We start from the raw sequence: 16,886 nt of genomic DNA, 5'->3' as shown, positions 1-16,886 counted from the left end.
TGGTCTAAATGGAGTTAAATAACTAAAAATAAAATACAATTTCTATAAGTTATTTCATCTGTTCCAAATAGCTGTGTACAAACAATTCTACAAAGATTAGAGATTAAAGATTAAATTCCTATTATTCTGCTTTGCATTATTATTTAAATCTTCATAAATATTTGTTGTTTCAAAAGGACGTATTTTGCTTCATAAAATTCTCCAACTAATGCATCTTCTCTTAATATCCATATTAACTATTAACGTATTTCCCCGTTTAACTTTTTGAAAATTCTTTGTCTTGTGGGTACAATGAATAATTTCCACAATCATTAATTATTGCAGCATTTTGCTTTTGCAGTAAGAAATACACATATATACTTTGGTAAACTGAGAGAATTTAAATATATGATGAGCAGAAGGAAATTTTCTACCTCAAGTTACAGCTACATATTTTAAAGTGAATGTTCAGATACTGACAATGTCTTGATGACCAGCCTTATTCATGTTACTGACGTTGTTGACCTCGTCTCATATAATGATAACTCGGTCCCCTGACGATTGATTGCACGCAGCTTCACAGATGACAGAAAGTATGCTGTAAAGTATTAGCTTTTTGGGACTTTCAAAGGCCAGGACTAACCCAATGCCAAACAGTAGATTCTGATAAATAGTAAAACTGAAGATCCACTTCAACATGTTGCTGAAGAGATTTGGAGAATAGAAAACAGTGGACGGGAGCTGGGGACAAGCTGCAGAAATGTGAGCCACAAACCACTCAGAACTCAGGAGAAACACGGAGACAGACGCAGAGAGCAGATGAAAACTAAAAGACAGCAATCTATAATTGCTATCTTCAGAAAGACAAAAGAAGATACCGCATCCGTGAATTAAGAAATAGATGCCGTAAGAAGAAACAATTTGAGAATGGGAATGTACTGAATAGTAAACATTCAGTAGATGGATTGAAAGATAAAGCTGAAAATTTTTTTCAGAATATAAAATAAAATGTTAAAGAAATGGACAATAAGAATCAAAAACTACAAAAATAAAAGCTCAATCAAGGAGTTTCAACATCCAGAGAAAAAAGAAGAGAAAATGAAAGGGAGGAAAGCATCAACAAAGTACATGAGAACAAAAGGACATGAGTTTCCTGATTGAAATGGCCCATAAAATGTTCAGCACGCACAGACACACAGAAACCACAGCAGCTACAGCGCCCACGCTGATAAAGAGCGGAGGGGGCCTTTCAGGTGGGAAAACAGCTACGGAAAACAACCAGCGCACCCTGGGGTTGGAAGTTAGAACAGCATTGACCTTCAAGGTGCTGGCGAACAGCCACGTGGTGATGCTTTCCAAATCTGAGTGAAACGTTATATTCATCTATCTATTAATCAAATGTGGAGGGTAAAATAAAGATATTTTCTGGTTATGCAAAAACTGAAAGTGTCACCTATCATGCACTCTTTCTCAGGAAGCTGCTGGAGGAAGTGGCCGGGGTGCGAGGGGTGGGGTCACAGGTTCAAGAATATCCCCAGCAGTTTCCCACAGGAGGGGCCATGGTCTGGTGGGCACTGTGGCTGTGCGCCCAGTCCACTACCCGGTAGTCTAGACTGCTGCTTTCCAGGAGAAAGCTAACGCGAGCAACATACACAATTTAAATTTTCTATTAGCCATATCTTAAAAAGTAAAAAGAAATAAGTGAAATTAATTTTAATAATATACTTTATTGAAACCAATATATCCAAAACATTATCACTTCAACACTAATCCATATATTATTGAGATATTTTACATTTTTTTCACACTAAACCTTCACAATCTGTGTGCATTAAGCATTTATGGCACACCTCAACTCAGACCAGCCACATTTCAAGTGCTCAGTAGCCACGTGCAGCCAGTGGCTACCGTGTTGGACAGTGTGTCCTAGGGTATTATGTTTTTTAGCTGGTTGGCATCATGAGAAGCAAAGCAGATAAAGTCTTTAGGGACTAGGACACAAGACAGGCATATTTTACTAAGGCGCAGAGGGCAGACAATAGTGAAAAAATCTGAAAAATGGTTCGCCCAGATAGGATGCCCTACGTGGAAGCCTGGAAATGAGGGCGGATTCAGATTAGTGGTGCCAATTGCTGAGACAGGGGCCAAGGAAGAGAGGGCCTTCCTCCTGGGCAAGGTGAGCCCTTCCTTGATGTCATGGGTTCCGGTCCCTGCTTCTCAGGGCTGTTTCTCTACTACTTTTTCTCTCTCTCCTGTGTCTTCAACCTCATCCTCCGTTTTCTCTCCCAGTCTCCACCACTTCTTGTTCACAACTATCCCTTCTCCAGCTGCTGTCTTTTCTTGTAGACCCACTCTGTTCCACAGTGGGCACCACCTGTTTTTCTTCATTGCCCCAAAGTTCCATTGACTGTTGCCTGTTATAACCATTTTCAAAAATAATGAGATAATGGAGGTTAATTGCAGCTCAAGGAAGAAAACAACAATTGAGCATCAGACATTACTATTACAAGAATTTTTTTGGTGAGGAAGATTGACCCTGAGCTAACATCTGTGCCCATCTTCCTCTATTTTTTGTATCTGGGTCACAGCCACAGCATTGCCTTGATGAGTAATGTAGGTCCACGCCCAGCATCTGAACTCGTGAACGCCAGGCCGCAGAAGTGGAGCACACCAAACTTAACCACTACACCGCTGGGCCGGCCCCTGCAAGATAATTTTTACTGATCTACCATCCCTGCTCCAGAAAATTGCTCTTTGACTCCACCTACCCTCTTCTGATGTCACTTGAACTGCCCACCTCCCACCCCCATCTTTCTCCCCAGTGTCTGAGGATGACTTCCAAAGTCATGCAAAGTGTTCCAGCTCTCTCTTGCCTTTCTGAACGAGGTTTGCTCCTGACTTGGCATGTATAAGAATTCATTTTGGGGGACCGGCCCTGTGGGCAAGTGGTTAAGTTTGTGCACTCTCCTTCTGCGGCCCAGGGTTTCACTGGTTCGGATGCTGGGCACAGATGTGGCACGGCTCAGCAGGCCATGCTGAGGTGGCGTCCCATATAGCACAGCTAGAAGGACCCACAACTGAAATACACAACTATGTACTGGGGGGCTTTGAGGAGAGAAAGCAGAAGAAAAAAAAGAAGATTGGCAGCAGTTGTTAGCTCAGGCGCCAATCTAAAAAAAAAAGAATTCATTTTTGGCTCAACTAACCAAGGAATTATTTGCTTTATGACTTTATCATGAAAGAAACAAAGAACTGGCAGAAACTTTGAAACTCCAGTTGTTCTTTAGTATAATCCAGGATAAAATTCTCAGGTACAGATCCTACGCACAGAGACCCCAGGGGTGTGGGCTGTTTCCTTCTTATAAATCATTATCCTACAAACTTTGCAAGTTGTGATTGTGTTTGCTCAGCTGTTCCACTGCTTCCACTGGTGTGTGCTGCTGGCAGAGCTGACAGTAAGCTTTTCCCTGGCCCCATAGCTCTTTGGTTGACCTTAGACCCTTGATCTCTAAGTGCTTATAGAGCTTTTAGGCCCCAAAGAGACATGCTGTTCCAGCTTTACTGTCTCCTCCAATTGAGGACCTCACGAAACTCCCTCATCCTTTGGCCAAGAGCTGCTGGAGGTCTGCCCTAATGGCTCCCCATTCCTGAGGCAGACAGGTGGTGAGGCCTCCTTACCATGGGATAAAGGGTCTTCGAGACGAGACGACCCACCTCTTATATCATTGATGAGAAACAAGCCTATGGAGGGAGTTCATTCGCGGTAGAGCCAACGCAGACCCAGAATTTCTGGTCTTGATTTCATTATTCTTTCCACTCCATAAAACAGAGGTGGAGAGGAGAGGCAGGGAGGCAGCAGACATACCTAAAGGCCACAGGACCACACAGTTCTGGGTGAGGAGGCAGCAAATCTTGAAGGACCTGAAGACCCACTGGCTTTAGGGCTCCCAGGCAGCTTCCTGCTGTGGAAATGACCACCAGGAGCCGGGTAGCTTGTCTGCAGGCTGTTCCACGAGCTGCAGCCTTTCCTGACCAGGCCAGGCCACTGTTCATTTCCCAGGGCCAGGCATCACTTCTCGGCAAGGAGGGCAACTCTGAAGGAGGGCCCCATCCCTAGGGCCTAGGAGCTTCCTCTTTGTCACCACTGTCATCTGCCAGGACCCCAGAACAGAGCTGTGGCTTCAGAGACACAGTGATGGATGAGTCGAAGGAGCCGGAACTGAAATGGGACGTCCTCCCAGACAGGCAGGAGGGGAAGGAGGAGCCACGGGGAGATGGAGCAGCCACAGCGAGGCAGGATGTGAACCAGAGCAAGGCTGACTGTGGGAACCTGAGGGCTGTAAGAAATAGAGTTGAACGTGCCAGACGCTGCAGAAATCAGAGGTGAGGCTATGGAGGACTGAGAAAAGTGGTTCCCTCGGGAAGTGGTTGCTGTGGTGGGAGAAGAGCCAGACGGTGAGGGAGGAAGCCAGGGGGCTGCGAGGGGATGGGGCAGCAGGAATTTGCCACTGGGAGGGAAAGGATAGTTTGCCATCTCTTCTATTAACTACAGATTAACTTACAGTGGCAGCATCTGCTCTGCTCAGTCACCCTGCAGGGGCTGGAGGCTGCGGCATAAAGAAAGGCATACGCTGTAGATGATGTAACGTGTGCGTGGTCCAGGGCAGGTGCTGTCGTGGTTCAGATGTAGCCTCTTCTGTAGGAATCCCGGGGAGAGTCCCGACTGCACCCCATGTGCAACTGACTTAACCCTCAGTGCCTGTCTGTCTCCATCCGAATCAAGGAGATGATGGTGCCCTCCTCACAGAGGAGTGGGGAGGTGAGAGGAGTCAATCTATGTAAAGCCTACACAGCACCCGCACACGGCAAGTCCAATATATGCTAGTCATTATCACCATAATTCAAGCAAATTATGTGTCTATTAGGAGAGGCATCAAGAGTCGGGATCTCTGAGGTCTGGGGGAAAGAAGGTGGCACATCCTGGGCATGCCTTGAAAACAAAGAACAATGAAACCTAATTGATTCAGACTGGTTGGAGCACGCATCTCCTGCTTTTGCCTGGAAAGAATTGTTCTCTCTTTCTCTGATAAAACTGCCCAGCTTCCCTTTGGTCCCTCCCCATCCCTGGGGCTCTGGGCTGTTCCCTTCTCATCGCCTGAGGTAATAACTGAGGTCCCTCACCATCTCCTGAGGGTCTAACCTGGTCCTCCTCATCCCTGGGGTTCTGATCTGGTCCCTCCCCATCTCTGGGGTTCTCACCTGGTCCCTGTTTATCCCTGGGGTTCTGACCTTGTCGCTCCTCATCCCTGGAGTTCTGACCTTCTCCCTCCCCATTGCATGGGGTTCTCACTTGGTCTCTCCTCATCCAGGTCATGAGGATTTGGTTCTATTTCCCTCTGGATTTGCTAAGCTCATGGGATGAGGGGCAGGGCTGCTGACGGTCCTCTTACACCCGCTACAGAGAAAGGCTGCCCTGGGTGTGGAGAGCGAGTCAGAGCTCTGAGGAGACGACTTGAACCTCTGCCTCCTGCTGTGGAGGGACGACTTGAACCTCTGCCTCCCGCTGTGGAGGGACGACTTGAACCTCTGCCTCCCGCTGTGGAGGGACGACTTGAACCTCTGCCTCCTGCTGTCGAGGGACGACTTGAACCTCTGCAGCCCTACATGCCTGAAACTAGACACCCCAGACGCCCCGGACTTGGGACTTAACAGTTCTCTTTGTGCTTAACCTGTTCGAACTTGCTTCTCATCTTTGCAACTAAAAGAGTCTTAAAAATAATAAAAATAATAGTCACTGTAAATAATAATTGTAAAGGATAATAACAGTCATAAATGCCATTTGAGTATATCCCTAACTTCTGGATGTACCCCAATTACATATTTTATTTCTTACAGAATGTTTTTGTCTGCTCACTGATTACAGAACAATAATAATAATTATTCCATTCATGTCTGATCTCTCTGCCAGCCTGACAACAATTATTAGGTTAAGTAATTTGTCCAAGGAATAAGGAGCAGAGGTGGGATCCACACTGGATCTGTCTGTGTGTGATATCTGTGTCTACCGCAGCAGGCCTCCAATTCCCCTTGGGCTCTGAATGCTTCTTTGGCATTACGATGAAAGTCAGTGAATAAATAGGTTACTTCAGCAAAATTCACTTTAAATGACTTTTTTCTCTTTCTTTGGTGAGGAAGATTGTCCCTGAGCTAACATCTGTGCCGATCTTCCTCTATTTTGTATGTGGGATGCCTCCAGAGCATGGCTGATGAGCTGTGGGTAGGTCCGCGCCTGGGATCTGAACCCATGAACCCCAGGCCACCAAAGTGGAACATGTGAACTTAACCAGTACACCAGGCATGCCCCTAAATGACTTTTTTGAGTCAAATCCTTTTTGAGAGTTACAGTCAAAAGTGGTGCTTTACATTACATTCCTGCCTGAGCCATGCCTCTGTCGGTCACACCAAAGTCTTCATTTCCAAGAGGAAAACTTGGTTTTCTCTCCTGGGAGGCGTGAAATTAATGCCCCTTTTACAGTGACTTCTATGTCAGGTAATTACGAGGGAACAGGGCTGGGAGGGCCTTCACGTGGCGTGAACTCCAGTGGGGAAGACGCACACACCGTGAGCTGAATCTCCTGCAGGCCAGTGAGATACGCACCACCATCAGCACAGACAATGGACCACAGCCACAGAGGCAGGACCAAGTGTTCGCGGGATGGGTGCATCAGGGAAGGAAGACTGCAAGAGGGCAAGAGGGCAGTGCTGAGCTGTGTCTGGGGCATGAGAAGAATTCCTCAGAAGGAAGTACGTTCAGGTGACCCAAGAGTTCACAGTCGAAGCTGGACCCTAGAACTCTCTGATGTCTCGAGGTTGGCCTGCCGTCTGCAGACGCCGCATGGGAAGCCAGGAATACAACACAGGCGTGCAGCTTGGCGGAGACAGGGCAGCTAGGTGGCAGCATAGGGGCGATGAGTGTAAACCTCAGTGAGCGCAGGTGCCGGGAGCAGTGGCCACGTCCTGGGCGGTCAGAGACGTCCGGATGAGACCTGATGGGTGGTCGGGCTGGCAAGCTGTTTGCTAGAACATTCCGAGGTGGGCTGGAGCCTGGAGATGTGTTGGGAGAGCATGCAGGGCCCAGAGGGAGACCAGTAAAGACTTGGCTTTGCCCCTAACCTCTCGGCTGCCTTTGACGTTGGGCAGACTGGATCAGAGGCTGTGACAAACGACTCCAGTTGTCGGCCTCCCAGCTCCCACTATTTCATCCCAGCTCCCAGGCTGAGCCACACAGGCTCCGAGTGGTCTGTTAGGCACAGTCCCCATGGCCTTCAGCTCCTTCTGTGTGGACAGCCTGCAGGAAGGGCCGGGAGACCATGAGGAGACGGCCCCTCCACACCTGACCCCGTGGCATCTCTTCCCTTCTCTCTCCGTCTTCTCTGAGCTGTGTGCACGCAGCTCCCCCTGCCCTTTCCTGTCACCTCGCCACGCGGTGGCTTGGTAAGAGGGGAGAGGATGAGAGGCAGGGCTCTGCTTCTCTCCCGCCTGTCCCCTGCCTGTCCCCTCCCCTCAGGTCTCCACTGGGGCACCAGCTTGCCACCATGGGGACACCTCCCGTAACCCTGGTCTCCCGGTCAGTCTCCGATATCTGCGTCTGAAGTGTGAAGAGGCCGTCCTTGGAGCCTCTGTATGCGGACTTTGTCTTTCTTCATGAGACTCAGTGAAAAGAGAATGAGGCACAGGGACAGCCTTTAATCCCGGTCTGCCTACTTTATGATACGTGAGGACCCTCGGAGCAGTTTTTTAAAAAGATTGCTTTCTGGATAGAAAATCAAGAGAACACTCTGGGATTGTAGTTTGTTCCTCAGTGGACAGGTCAGCCAGCAGCTGAGCCCTGGGGCTGCTGGGAGACTGGCGGCAGGAACACCTCACATGTAAGTGACACCAGCGATTGTCACCAGAGATTTTATCCTCGGGTTTTATCACGATAGCAGTTCATTGTCCTGGGTGCCAGTCACTAAAGAATCAAACACACTTAGATCTAAAAGTGGCTGCAGGAAGCGTGGCTGTCAAGAACACTACCGCCACATCAGCCAGGAAGCCATTCTGCGAAGGTCCTGCCGTGCTACCTGCTGTGATTGATGGTGACCGCCAGGGAGCAGGAGAGGACAAGAGTTTCCCTCTGAAGGACCCTTGTGGAAGCGCTGCTGGCCTCCCTGGTTCTTTTCCAGCGTCTCTGTGTGATCTGGTTCAGGCTCGCTCTTCACGAGGGGCCTTAGAGGGAATTACAGGGCCATCCCCGAGGCAGGAAGGCTATCTAGAGCCATGATTCTCAAAACGTGGCTCCCAGATCCTGGGGGTCCTGAGATCCTTTCAGGCAGCCCATGAAATCAAACTATCTTCACGCTGCTACCAAGACAGAATTGGCCTAAAATTTTCTCTGGGTTGTTATCTGTACCAACAGCCCAGAAATGATGGAGATTAAAACTGCTGGCATCTCACCATGAATCAAGATGCTGGCACCAAACTATTGTTGGCAGTTGATGTATTCTTCACCACCAAAAATCTGCAATTAAAAAATGTGCGTTTCACCTGAGTGTCCTTAATCAAGCAGTGAAGTGATTCATTTTATTAAATCTCGACCCTTGAGCTCGCCTCGTTTTAACACGCAGTGTGACAAAATGGGAGCCCACGTGAGGCTCTGCTGTGTCAGAAGGTGGAGGACGGTCACTGGAAGGAAAACATTTGTGCAACCTGAACAAGATTCCCTTCTTGTGGAATACCATTTTTCGTTTAAGAAAGAAAGTCTGGCCAAGAGAATTATGGTTTCTCAGACTTCAGTATTTGGCAGATATTTTCTCAAAAATAAAGTGAGCTTGTCCCTTTAAGGAAAACAACTAACAGTATTTCTGCCAATGATAAAATTTGAGCTTTCAAGTGAAAATTAGAAATCGGGAAAACTTGTATCTATCACAGTGAGCTTTGCAAGTTCCCTATATTCGAAGTTGTTACTTTTTTGATGAATTTGATGGTGATATTAATGAATTTCGTATTTTTGAAATTGTACAATGAAACGCGTCAAGGTTTTGAAGATCTGTGTAACTCAGTGAACCACTATTTCGCCCTACGCCTGACTGAAAGATCTATTCAAAGCGCAAGATAGATCAACGGGTTTCACTGTAACCAAGCACGAAGAGCTCACTGATTTGGTCTCAGATCCCATATTATCACTAATCCCTAATAAACTAGTTTTGGTATTTGGTGAACTGTCAAGGATCCACAGCCACAAGCGTATCTGAGAAGCTGTTGCGACACCGCTCCCGTTTCCAACCGCTTCTCTGTATGGATTTTCTCCACATACTTCGACCTAAGCAATATGTCACCACAGACGGTGCCGAGCAGACACGGGACGCCGACAACCGCTAACCACTAACGCCACCGTGTTTTGAATAGATGATCAAGGATGTGGACGTCTTGTCCTTCTATCACTACAGATAAACACGCTTTCTCCTTCATCTGCACACTCTCTTCTTTAGAAAACAAAAGATCTCGACCAAGATAATTTTACTCGGCTGTCTATGCTTTGCTAACAGCAGTATGACAATATCACCTTATATTGTAACTGTTTTATAGCTCACAAATACCACAGGGTCCACTCAAATACCCTGAGGAAAATGAGGTCAAGACGAGATTTACCCACCGGCGGATAGTAAATAGCAGGAGCCTAACTAAGACTTGGACTTTATGATTCAAGGCCATCTGCTGAGCTACTAAATGCTCCTTCTGGAACGTCGTTCTCCACAGGCCGCCTGTTAGAGGAGGGAGGCAAGAAATGGAAGAAGCCAACCAATTCGGCATTTAGCAAACACCGCGTCTGTCCCGCTGAGGCAGGACTGCAGAGGGGGATTCTCGTGTGTGGCGGATGAGGGCTCTGAACTACATGCAGACGGTTCAGATCCTTATTCAAGTGGCGGGAGTTGTGGGCGTAGGAGATTCATGTTTGCTTGAGTCAAAGGCAGCACCTCTTCCAGTGGAAACCTCAGAGGTGCTGTTTTTAATCTCTGCCAGGCGAGTGAAGTGGCCGTATCCTGGTCATGGGCACCCGGCTTCCTTTTAAGCTGCTGTGTCTGCACTCTCCCCACTTGTTGTATCTTTGTTTCAAGTATAAACAGGCAAGAGGATAAAATCAAAGGAAGGAAGCAGTGTGTGCAATCAAATGGCAATTTCTTCAAGGCTGAGAGTGGTTGACGTCATCTGTCATCAGCGTCTCTTCCATTTACTCAGTTTCCTCATTTATACAACTCCTCCCCTAAAGACGTGGCAGCTTCAACAGTGTTAGCATTTGTATGATCAAATGGTCAAAGCAGTTTCATAATCAGATGTCCGTGGAGCCTCAGACCCTACCTCTGTGAGGAAAGCAGGCTGGGTGTTATTGGCGTGTGGCGCGGTCCAAAGCAGAATTGCTTAAAAGTGCTGTGCGAGATCCCTCTAGGTGCCTGGAAAACGAGCTGGGAGGATGGAGCAGAAGTACCCCTGCACAGCCTCCCACAGGACCAGCACCACCTTCCACGTGGAGACCAGGAGGCACCAGAACCCAGTCTCCCCAAACCAAGGAGCCAGTGTTTCTGATTCAGTCATTTTAGAGTGGGCCCGAGAATGTGCATTTCTACCAAGTTCCCAGTAGAAGCTATGGTCTGAGGGCTACCCTTCGGGAACCACTGCTTTAATTCATACCATAAACATTTGCAGAATTGGTCTACAAACCTATTGGACCTGGGTGACATCCGTGTCCACAAAGGAACCCACCTTTTATGATAGTCCTTTTTACTGATAGTGAATGAATGAACAGGAAGATGAATAGGGATTAAAGGATTTGTCCAAGGTCACTCTGACAGAAATTTGGTATAGCCTGAATTAGACCCACAATCTTCTGATTCCTATCAAGTCTAGTTCCTAAAGTTGTTCGTCTTTCTGTAACTTTCTTTAACCGCGGAGAGGGATGATTGGCAATGCTTGTTAAGTGTTCAACAAACGTACGTTTAGTTGAACTTTTTATTGAGCAAGATCTAAAGAAATAACAAAGGAAAAATAATCCTCCCTATATTTATCCATGACACATTGTGGGAGATAGAAATGTCTTTCAGTATCCTAATAACGTCAAGGGTAGAAACATATAAAATACTTAATTTCAGCTCTTTAGAATTGCATGTCTGCATGCTATTGGATTTCCAAAGATAACGGATTTTAACCCAATTTAATAAAATTTTTTTGATGTTTACTCTGAGCAAATAACTCTGCTGGGGCCATAAACGAGATCTGGTCTTTGGCTTAAAACAGTTTATAATCCAGGAGGAAGGAGCAGAATGCTCATAATTAACTATGGTTAATCTCATTATGCGAGATGGAAGCGTAAAGTAGAAGCCCACAGTATACAGTGCAGGGAGACCAAGAGGGGAGAAATGGGGTTCACTTAGGAGAGTCGATGCAGGGTTTGTGGAGGAAGTGGCATCTGAACTGGGCCTCTCAAAGGTAGGAGGATCTTGCCTGGTAAAGATAAAGAGGAATAATCTTCTGGGTGGAGAAAATGTGTGGAAAAAGACGCAGGTAAACACAGAGCTTGCTTCGGGGGCAGCGACTCTTCCGCGTGGTCTGGGAGGGGCGCGTGAGGGCAGTGTGATGTGATGGAAGTGCCACTGGGGACAGCCATGACCACTGAGCAGTCTGAGCCAGGAGAGACACAGCCGGAGGCATGCGGCAGGGGAGGGGGCCATGGCAGGTGGCAGTATGAGGACGGGGAAGGGACGAGAGAGACCAGCGAGGAGGTGGGGACCAGGAAGGAGGACGCTTCAGAAGTGGACTTGAGTGAGGCAGGGGTTTGGGGCCTTTTGTGGCAAACCTGGTTTCGAACTTGGTTTCACTTGCCATCTCTGTGACCTTAGGCAAAACACAACTCTCTTTGGACTTTAATTTTCTCGCCTGTGAACGGAGACAGCAAACGCCAGCCACAGTCTGTCTGCCCCTAACTCTGTGATTCTGAGAGTCCCATTTGCCCTCTGCTGCAAATCTAATTCTGGGTGGCTTAGGTCACTTTTTCATCCTTCAGATTTGCTAAAACTTGAGTGTGGCTCTGTTTGAGATCACAAGGCAAAATAAAACACTGCTGAAAGTCCCGTAGATGTGGCCATAGTTTGAGGTAGAAGTGAGAAGATGAAATTCTTGAGTTAGAACTTACTCAAACCTGCCTTATTTAGCACTTATTTCAACTATTCCGACTTCTCAAGCATGGCTGACTTGCAACAGAAAGCTTTATTTTGCTGAGTTTACAAACTCATGGGACAGGAAACATAGCTTTAGCTCTGAAAATGTGGCAGAGCACTTAGTTACTTCTTATAAACATGAGCGTTTGCACGGGGGTACAGCCAGATTTCATGACTATAACTGGAAATCTCAGGGAACAGATGAGTCACACAACACATCTCACTGCAGCAGGAAAGCAAATGTACCCGACCGTCAGCGTCCATCTCAAAACGTTCCGTGGAAGCTACGGGAGCTGGAGGAGCCCTTGGCCCCGGCCATGTATGGGCAGTGACGGTCCTGAGTAGACGCAGCCTTTTGTTCTTTCCTGGGGGCGGGAAGGATATGGGAAACAATGCTCTGGCCACGAAGAAGATTCAAGGGGATAAAAATGAATCACTACTGGCCGCCAGGAAACACCGGGAATTCTCGAGATGGGACGGTCCCCCTGCAGCAGAGGACCCTGCAGCAGGGGGCAGAGGGAGACACAACAGCTGTGGGGAGGTGGCAGAAGGGGATCTGCAGCTGGAGGAGGGGACCCTGCAGCCTGACCCAGCAGCTCACCATCGTGGCGAGGGAACACACCAGAAGGGACACGAGTTTGTGCTGGTTTCCTGCGGGGCTCCTCGGGGAGGCCTTTTTCCTGAGCTGCCCTGGTGATTTCCTAATCCGCCGCCACCCCCAGCCCCCAGCCTCCACCCTGGCAATGTCATCTGCATAAAAATGTGGAGAATGTGACCAGCTACTCACGCGTCTCCAAAAGGGCTCTGTGAGCTATGGGGCTGCAGCTGCAGCCAGCTGCAGAAGGGGTTCCCACCAGCAGGCCAGAGGCGAGGGGGCCTGAGTGCCAGGGGATGTCTGGAGCCAGGCCAGGTCCCGACCTCCCCGAGGCGGGGGGAAGGGCGAGCGTGGAAACTTCGGGGGTGCCCTTCTGCCCTGCTGCTTGCTGGACCCTGAGACACGGATTCGGGCTGGATTCTCTCTTGCTTTCTCCTACTCCTTTAATTAATCTAATTAATTACTTTTTAAGCATCCTTATATCTCTCCATTTGAGTCTTCTTTAGTGTTTCTAAATAGTCTTTTTTTAAGAAATCTTTTTTATTAAGGTCATTTTCAAACGTACAAAAAAAATCGAGAGGGTAGTATGTTGAGCCCGCACCACCTAGCTTCAATATTTATTTTGCCAAATTTCTTTCACTTACTCCTCCTCCACTTTTTCCCAAGAGTATATTAAAGCATTCCCAAATATCATATCATTTCAACTGTAAAAACTTCGGAATATATTGCTAGCAGATAAGGACTTTTTTTTAATAATACTATTATCAGATATAATAAAATTAGTAACTTTTAATATCATATAATCATGGACAAAGAACAAATATATTTCTTATTATACCACAAGATCCACACACAATGTGGATTTTTTCCTCTCTCTGCTTATGCCATTTATTTGTAGCAGAAATTTGGTCATAAGTTTCTGTGGAAGTTCCCATATCCTCCACTTGGCTTATTGCATCCTTGCGGGATTTTCCCAAGGATCCCAGCTCCTTTTCATGGGGGAATGGTTGAGAGACAGCCATCTAGGCATGAGGGGTATTCTTTCTACTGAATTGTCATTGTTTTGTGGATTTTTCAGCGAAAACAGTAAAAAAATATATACTTTGGAAAAGGAGAAAAACTGAATTCCTATTGATATTTCCAATTTAAATTCATGATTACAGGGCTTTACTTATTTGATTTTACATTTGTATCTTGTTTCTTCTTTGCTGAATAGTTCAGTTTCTATGACATCAACATAATTACTTATTAGCTTCAGTATACAACACATTTAACATAAGTTAAAACTTCTTTGCAGTAATTCCGTCGTGGAGGCAATATCGTCTCTTATGTCTTTGAGGATATTAATCATAGTTCCGTTTTGCATTGATGTTTTCTTTCATTCCTTTTATTGTTTCCATTTTCACTATTCAGGTTTTCTTAAATACCTAGTAAACCTTGGCTGTTGATTCAAAAATAAGAGATACTAAAACATCAGTATTACTAATAACAGTACGATTATTGAAATGAGTATAAAATCAAAGAAGTTAAGTAAAAATCCCATAATCTCACATTTGATTAGGAAATATCAGTATGAACTCATTTTTTTTTTCTCTTAAAGTAAATTAAAAAACACAAATTTCGCTGCTCTGTCTCTTGAAAAGGCCTGGAAGCAACGACAGTGCAGTATCAACCAGCACAGCGGGAGTTCCCATCGTGGTCCTGCGCACCACCCCCACCAGAGGAACCAGAGCTCTGAGAAAAGGCCTGACTCCACCTCTAGCGCAGGAAATTAAGAGGTGAGGCTGGGACGTTGTTTTATGTCAAAGAAGAAGCAAGAAAATCTTTCAGAACAAACAGGGTTGCACCAAAAGGACACAAAGCCAACTTAAGAGGCTCCCGCTGGATGAAGATGCAGCAATTTGAGCATTAAAAAAGAATTAGAACATATCAGATATCTAAAAGCTCATGAGTTTATAGGGATTTTAAAAATATGCCATTGATCATCTTTGGAAGTCACTAGGCACCAACTCATCGCTCAAAAATACATTGAATATAGACTTAGTATTCACTTACATAAAGGAATTAATTTTAGTTGTATTATTATCAAAATGGCATGATTGCCATTTTTTAAAGCTCTTATCAATAAAAGATAGATGCATGTTGAAGTATTTCCAGGTGAGTTAATATGATGTCTGAGATTTGCTCTAAAATGCTCCAGGAAGAAATTAAAAAAGAATGAGAAAGAAAGAAAGAAAGGAGAATAGTTTTTTAAAACTACTGATAAATTTGCGCTTAGGTACATGGGAGTTCATTATACTATTCTTTCCACTTCTACGTTTGACATTTTCTATCAATAAAGTTTTACAAAATAAAGAAAAAGATAAATTCTTCAGGAATAATTAATAAAATAATTATAAATTAAATTAATAGTTAAAATCTAATTTATCTCTAAATAAGCATAGTTTAAAAAACAATAGGGAAAGTAAATCTTGGTAAACATAGAATAAGGAAAAAAGGGAACTGGATATTTCCAAAAGAAAATTTAAATGAACAAAATAATCTGATGAACTAACCACGTCCTCTACGTAGTTCCATTTCTCTATGTATTCTTGCTACCAGCTTTCTAGAAGCTGGACACCTTTCTTCCACGTGATTCTGGAAACGTGCAAGTGAATCCCAATTCCCTGACACTCGTTTTAGAACTGCCTGCCAGGGCCAGCCCGGTGGTGCAGCGGTTAAGTTCGCACGTTCCACTTCTCGGCAGCCTGGGGTTCGCCAGTTCAGATCCCGGGTGCGGACATGGCACCACTTGGCAAAAAGCCATGCTGTGGTAGGTGTCCCATGTGTAAAGCAGAGGAAGCTGGGCATGGATGTTAGCTTAAGGCCAGCCTTCCTCAGCAAAAAGAGGAGGATTGGCAGCAGTTAGCTCAGGGCTAATCTTCCTCAAAAAAAAAAAAAAAAAGAACTGCCTGCCATCTCTCTGTATTCATAGTGCCACCTAATCCACTCCATGGTGAAATTTCCCATGACTAATGGGATTTGTAGGACTTCAGTTTGTCTTACATGGTGACATACGGGACTTATTTTCCTGACATCACTGAAGGAGGCACCCAAATTGTGCCGGTTGAGGTACAACTCATTCCTTCCACACCCGGTGGTTGGAAGAACCAGGCTGGTTCTTCACTGGTGAGTCCTGGCTTTGCCCCTTCACCCCTGACCCCAAATTGGGGACCATTTTTCTCCCAAGCCTGTTACCCACCATCTACTTACTACAGTGACTATAAGCAGAAATGAATTCTCCAGTTTCTGAAAACTAGCCTATTTTCACAACGCAGCTAATAACTAGCCTGATTCAAGAATTAAAACTCTCCCAGCACAGACGGCTCCTTCTCTCCGAGGCCAGGACCAGGGGGAACAAGAGAGCCTTGTGCTCTGCCCTCAGGGTCAGCAGATTGAATGTGGCCTTGTGAATGTCATGAATGTGCAGTACATGACCTCATGCATATTCAGTGGGCTTTTCCAACCGCCAGTCTCACTAAAGACCAAAATTTCTCTTTTTAGAAAGGAGCTCCTCTTGGTCTTCTGAGATTATTTCACCATCCTGGTACTTTTACCCAGTCTTCTGTCTTAGCCACGACTTCTCTTCTTCCTGACTTGCTCTTTTTCTCTCCTTTTCTCTCTCCTCCTCGCCCCACCTTCCCCTGTTCTCTCCTCCCTTCCCTTTTCCTTCCTCTCTCTTCCCATCCTCTCTCCCTCTTTCCCTTTCCTTCTCTGTGCATAAAACTAATAAAGACTAGCTGACCTCAACTATCCATTTGAGTTGGATAAACGGACATCTTATCATTTTCACCCAAGTTCTATAAGTCAATAGACTCCTAGAAATTTGTATTTGGATATCCCATTATTAAATCCAAAATCAAGTTTATAATCCCCAAAGAGATTCTCGCTCCCATTGTCTTTGACTTTGTGAATGACACTTCCAGTCCCCCAGCTTCCCAGATGTGGAGCCTTGTAGCCATCTCTTATTCTTTCCTTAACCACTCTATGGAGCCAGGCAATGAATTCTCTCCTTTCAACCT

The 16,886-nt window shown here is 45.9% G+C and overlaps 1 long non-coding RNA gene across 1 annotated transcript; it reads right to left on the bottom strand.

Annotated features, from left to right (window-relative positions):
- Positions 1-1,686: 1,686 nt before the first annotated feature.
- On the bottom strand, positions 1,687-4,967 carry LOC139083205 (uncharacterized). Its single transcript, XR_011539744.1, has 3 exons — positions 4,542-4,967; positions 3,845-4,316; positions 1,687-2,393 (listed from the first exon to the last, which is right to left on the bottom strand). It is a non-coding gene; the product is annotated as an uncharacterized lncRNA (long non-coding RNA).
- Between the last annotated feature and the right edge of the window lie 11,919 nt (positions 4,968-16,886).

Source organism: Equus przewalskii, chromosome 1, assembly GCF_037783145.1.
Source record: "Equus przewalskii isolate Varuska chromosome 1, EquPr2, whole genome shotgun sequence".
NCBI classification, from domain to species: Eukaryota; Metazoa; Chordata; class Mammalia; order Perissodactyla; family Equidae; genus Equus; species Equus przewalskii.
Note: the sequence above shows the minus strand (reverse complement) of the source record. Positions and strands in the feature narration are given on the sequence as shown.